The 6426-nt window shown below is 40.6% G+C and overlaps 1 pseudogene; it reads right to left on the bottom strand.

Annotated features, from left to right (window-relative positions):
* Window positions 1-2359: 2359 nt before the first annotated feature.
* Window positions 2360-3116, bottom strand: LOC101724011 (uncharacterized; annotated as a pseudogene).
* Between the last annotated feature and the right edge of the window lie 3310 nt (window positions 3117-6426).

Below are 6426 nucleotides of genomic sequence, written 5' to 3'. Positions count from 1 at the left end.
GGCTTTGTAATGTAACTTGAATCCAGGATTGTGATGCATGCTGCTTTGCTCTTGTTACTCAGGATTGCTTTTGCTATTCTGGGTCTCTTCTGGTTCCATATGAATTTTAAGATTATTTTCTCTGGTTCTGTGAGGAATGCTGTGGTATTTTTATTGGGATTTCATTAAATCTATATATCAGTTTTGGAAGTATGGCCATTTTGACAATATTGGTTTTGCCTATCAAGAAACATGGAATATCTTTCCCTTTTTCTGATGTTTTCTTTGGCCTTCCTTTTCAAAGTACTATAGTTTTTATTGTAAAGGTCTTTTACTTCATTAGTTAGGGTAATTCCTGATATCTACTTTTTCTTGAAGCTATTGTGACTGGTATTATTTACCTAATTTCTTTCTTGGAGAGCTCATTATTCGTGTATAGGAATGCTACTGAATTTTCCATTTTGGTTTTGTATCTTACTACCATGCTGAATTGTCCATGGTTCAACACATGCCAGACCATTTAGATCATTGTTTTGCTATCCATTATAGTAAGTGTATGCAACTTATCATTGGCAACTGAGCACTGCCATTGAGCTCTGCCTCTCTGGGATCAGTGAAACCCATTACTTTAAGTTTCCCAATCTAGTGATTGCAGTTCCCACCCTAAGATCTGGCATATAGAGCAGTGCAGTGACAGGGGTCTTCAAGGTTGCTGGTGCTCCTGTCACAAACCTATTTCTTAAGACATTAGTGAAGGGTACACGTTTTGGATCCTTCAAGTGTCGAGGATTAGATTTATCTGGTATATCCACTCCAGCATTCCCATTTCCCTGAAACTTTGATCCCCTGATCAGCACTCCACAAAGGAATATCAGGCATCTCTACCTCATTTGCCGTGAGCCATCATTTGGTCCCCAATTTAGCCAACAGCCCAGTAAACTGTTAACATCTTTTTTAGCTCCAAGAATGACAACAATAAATTCAGAATCTCTGCTTACTGGGCCCATATGAAAAAATCTCAGCCTGTGTCAAGTTTATATTTCTTCCACTATTATCCTACATCCTCCAGATCTCTGCTTATAAGAATTAGAAAACTCAAGAAGTTATTTGGGACTAAAATGTACCTCCTTGTGGGGTCACAATGTGTACTCTGCCTTGAGAAGCCTTCTGGGATTTGAGCCTTATCATCCGCCTAGAGGCAAAAGTGGGTGGTGCAGTTGCTTGCTCTGCAGGTAGGGATGCCTCCACCACTAGGGGTGGGAAAATGTCTTCCTCGGGAAAATGAATTTCATCAGGATTGAGGTGCTCATTATTCCCAGGTCCTGTCAGGTTCTGAACAGGCATCTCGATTTTAATTTATGGGATCCCATTCTTTTTTAAAAATTCTTTTATTGGTACATTTTAGGTATACAATATATTTATATTTATCATTGGGTGCTTGTACCTGTACATGATGCATCTTGGTTCTTATTTTTTTCCCCATTCTCCTGCCCTCCCTTCACCCCCTCCACCCTTCCCTATTTACATAGGCTTTATTTCCATTTTTTCCTTTTCTCATAATTTTTCCTTTCTCTTCTTTCCTTTCCCGTTTCCCTCCCACCACCCCTATACCTTTGGATGTTTTCCTATTTCAAATTATCAATTATTCATTTTGATCATTTTAATCCTTATTCACACTTTCAGTTTCTCAGGCCCCTGATGGGATCCCATTCTTTTCTGATCGGCACCCTCACTTTCACTTTAGAAAGCCTTCGAGGCTGAGTGTCAAACGTACACAGTAATCCAGCCAGTTGAATTATGAGGGTTGTGTTTGGGTTACTGCAACTTAAGCCCTGCAGCTAAAGGAGAGAAGTATCTTCAGGACACATTTAGAAAGTTTTAGATTCTCTATGTGTGTCTGGAGCTGAGAATTTGAATCTTTGAGCTTCTTATTTTCCTTTATTAATTTGTCTTCATACTTGGAAGTCTTCAGGTTATTTATACATGTCTGGAGCTTATAAGTTTCTTTTACTAGTTTGTCCAGAGATGGACAACAACAAGCCTGCAGCATCATATTTCCCACCCTTTCACAAATGTTTGAATTATTTAGTGTTTTACAGATGGTCGCTACAACAACCAAAAAGTTATTACAAACATGTACATCACAATGTGTTTTCAAAGACACTTCAGGTTGTGTTCATGTTCCTAAACTGCTCAGCGTCTAGCCCATGTGAGATCTGTGGGAAGAGGTAGAGACAACTTGATGAAAAAGACAAGGGGATGCGGGAGGAGTGGGTGCATAGAGAGGGTGTTGATAGGAGGAAGTAGCCTTCCAGTTAAAGAGCAGCCCTCAGTTTCAAGGTCAGCTTCAGGCAGGCTGGGCCAGAAGGAGGAGCAGTGATCAGCCGGCCAGGGAGCGATGCATCTCATTCTGATGAAGCAGAGTCCGCTCCAGCGTGCTTTGTGTACAGAGCTGATCCTCGCTGATGCATTTCAGCTTATCTTCCAAATCATCAATTGTCGTTTCAAGTTTGTCTACCAATCTCACAGCGTACTCAGCACTGGTCTCTGCCTCCTTGACTTCACCAGGAAGCATCTTTGCCTCTTCCTCATATTTGTCTTCTTTGTGGAAGTACTTTTCTTCAGCAGCACTCGGACACTTCAGGTTCCAGTCTATCAGTCTGATCTGCTCATCCATCTCTTGGCAGTGGGACGCTGCCAGTTTAGCTCCTTCCTGTGTGTATGCCACATCTCCTTCAATAATCAGTGCGTGAGCCACCTCTTCACGCTTCCTATGCGGCTCTTCGGTAATGTATTTAGCTTTTCTATGTTGGATTTTCTGGAGTTCCATCTTTTCTTCATCCTTTAGAGCCCAATTTTCAATAACATACCTGTCTCATTCTCCTCAGCAGTTTCTTCCACTCCCTCCAGCTTTAGCAGGGCAGTGGCCAGGTGCTAGTATGCGTGGTCTAGCTCCTCATCAGCCAGCTAGATTCCATGTTTCGAGGAGGCCGAGACAGCCCCTGTCTATTCCTGAGCCTGTCTTTCTCTCTCCACTTCCTGCTGGAGGTGTTCCATCCTCTCCTTTGTACCTACAGCTGCTGCTGTAGAATGTCAGTCTGCTTCAGAACGTACCTCATTGCCTCATTTGTGGTGATCCCAGCCCTAGTGCCCACTCAGCCATGTCTCTGTTTTACATCCCTGCCTCCTCTGTTGGGCCAAAATTATGCTATCAGATGGTAGGTAAATCATAAATGTTTCAACAGAATTCCCATGGAATTAATTTTTTATTTTATACAAGCAGGGTTTCACAGTGGATAAAAGTGATGAAGAGGAGAAATTATATATAAGCTTCTATAGGAAAATATAACATTTTAAAATAGTACTGTTATTTTGTGATTTTCATTAAACTCTTCCTTTACTTGAAAATTAAATACACAGTGAATATAACTTATCCCTCATCAAATGCTGTCAGCTTCTGTGGGATCAGAGAAAGATGCACTTTGTAAAGAGAAGTGAAGACACAAGCATCATTCTTGTTCTTTTCTCTCCCTGGGAGGAGGTATTATAGTATAGGTTCCCTAGTGTGTCGGGATGGTTTAATTTATGAATGTCCTCCAGAAAGCATCCATCAAGGCTTCCTAAGCCTGCTTGTATATTTCATTCTATCGCTCAAAAGTCAGTGACCTGTAGATAGTCAACTAAGGTGTATGGTTTTTATTAGAGAAACTGCTGATTTTGCACCCTTAGAATGTCAAGAGAACTAGAAATGGTTCTTGTTAAATTCTCTAGTGGAAATGGCAATGTCAACTGCATGGAAAATTCAATTCTCTTGAGGAGAAACCCTCAAGCCATGCAATTTGAACAGGGTGATTAGTTTCAATCACAAAGTACAGCAAGATTATCTCACTGGAAGAAACAATGAGGGGATTGCAACTCAAAGAGGCAGATCCTTTGTGAGGTCCAAGTCACTTTGGGTGGCATGTGAGGAAGTGACATTATCAGGCCATCAAGAAAATATATTACAGTTGCCAGCCAGTAAAGTATTCCACAGAGGCATGTTGAGTTCATTAATCTTCCTGAGAGCTTAATTTACTACTGGAGAGATTAATCTGTGGCTCACAGAGGAGTGGCACTTACGCCTACTAAGCATGGAGTACCTTTTAGGCACCGTGAAATATACCTTTGTGCATGTTATGGTTTAGATTTAGACCATCCCTTAAAAGTGCCATGTGTTTGGGGGTCTGTAGGGAGATGATTGGATCATAGGGTGCGGTACTCACCAGTGGATTTATCCACTACTACGTTCTGCTAAGTTCAGGAGCTGGGGCCTGGTTGGAAGAGGTGGGTCACTGGGGACATGACTCTGGAAGATGATAAATCTCTCTCTCCTACTCCTTCCTTATCTCTCTGCTTCCTGGCTGCAAAGAGGTGAGCATCTTTCTTCTGCCAAACCCTTCCACCATGATGTTTATATGTCGGAGCCACCCAACCATGGAGTGAATTCCCGAAGAATGAGCAAAATTAAATCTTTCCTCTGAAGCTGTGGGTATCTGGTGTTGTGTCCCACAATGGGAACGTAGACTAACAGAGTGTGCATTGCGTTATTTAATCCTCATTTAATCTAGAAATAAGCATTAACACTGCTATGGTTTGAATGTGTCTCCTGAAATTTGTGTGTTAGAAACTTACCCCCTAATGCAACAGTCTTGGGAATGGGACCTTTAAGAGATGATTATGTCCTAAGGGCTCTGCTTTCATGAATGGATTCATGTTTTACACAAGGTGTGGTTCTTTACTGAGAGAGCATATTTGATAAGAAGTCAAGCTCAGTCCTCTTGTGCTTTCATGTTCTTTCCCTTGTCTGCCTGTCCAGTTTGGGCCATGGGGTGATGCATCGTGAAGGCCTTCACCAAATGCCAGTATTATGCTCCTGGACTTCCCAGCTTTCAGGACCATGAGTAAAATTAATCTCTATCCTTACAAATTACTCAGTCTCTGGTATTCTGTTACAGGAACAGAGAGCTAAGACAAATACTTTTAGTATTTAGGTGAGAAAAGGAAGGATGGAGAGATGACATAACACTTTCATGGTCACAAATATAAATAACACAGCTACATTAAACATAGAGTCCTCTGCTGCCATGTTCATGTGGGGTCTCAGTTATGCAGTGCCGCACTGATAGAACCCAGAAAGCAAGTTCCCTCCTTTCACAGTATCACACTTACTCCTTTATCCACCACTACCCTTAAACACACCTCAAAGTTAGGTACACATGTTGACTACAATTTACTCTGTTGTAAATGTGACATCAATGGAGGTTCTGTATTCTCCCCCAGGCCTGTGCACTTCTTGAACACAGTGATGATTATTACACTGTGTTTAGTTATTCATCTATGATCAGATTATTCCTACTCTGAGACATTAAAAGAAGAGAGAAGTGAAATCCAGTTGACAAGGTCAAACAAGGCAAGAGGGTCAGAGAAGCCTTGAAGAATAGAAGGATTTCTACATGTAAAGATAGCATCAGAGAGAAACTCACATAGGAGAATAACATGAAAGAAAGCTCAACTGGAGGCATCAAGAGCAAAAATAAATTAGGAAAGACTTAAAGGTAGCTCTGGAGTTTCAGACTTACAGAGAAATTTGGTGCTATGAACTAACATTAAGAAACGAAAGAAGTGATTTTAAGGAGTTGACAAACAAAGTTTTGGACATAATACAGGTCATGATGGTCATTTGGGTCATTTTCATTTTTTCAGGCCAAAATCTTTGGAGCCTCCCTTAATGCCTCTATTTATCTCACACTCTGTATTGCAATCCACCGGCCAATCTTGTCTGCTCTGCCTTCAAAATATATTGTGAATACAACATACTGTTCACAACTTCCATATTCAACTATGGTTTTAGATACTATCATTTTTACTATGATTATTACAGTAATTTTTTAATGTCTCTTCCTTCCCCCAACTCATGCAGCAGTCATAGGTACTGTTTCTTTCCTTTTCCATTCAAATCTCTACTATTCTATGCAGGGTAAGACTCCAAGTGTTATAATGACCTATATGACATAATCATATATGGATCAAAAGTATCTTTATAAAAATGCATCTGTACTGAACAGGTAGAGAATTTGGGGGTCATTGTTCTCCAGACAACACAGAATAACAACCACTCACCTAGCATTTACATTATATTGAAATGATTTAAAGTATGCAGGAGAATTGTGTGAATTCCATGAAAATAGCATGGCCTTTCCTACACAGGATGCCAGAATCCAAGGGTTTTGATATCTGCAGGAAGTCTGGCAACCAGCCCACTGGAGATTCTCAGGGAGGACTGTTTGTTTTATGTAATATGTGTGACACATATGTACAGGAGCATTAGTTCATTCATTTGTTCATTCATTCATTCACATATATTTGTGTGTTTCTAATTCACAAATTAGAGCTAAGATAAGTCAACTT

The sequence above is a fragment of the Heterocephalus glaber genome, unplaced genomic scaffold (assembly GCF_053883595.1).
Source record: "Heterocephalus glaber isolate CG9 unplaced genomic scaffold, H.glaber_assembly_v1.0 deba00000281, whole genome shotgun sequence".
Classification (NCBI taxonomy): domain Eukaryota; kingdom Metazoa; phylum Chordata; class Mammalia; order Rodentia; family Bathyergidae; genus Heterocephalus; species Heterocephalus glaber.
The sequence above is the reverse complement of the archived record's forward strand: the minus strand, read 5'-3'. Positions and strand labels throughout refer to the sequence as shown.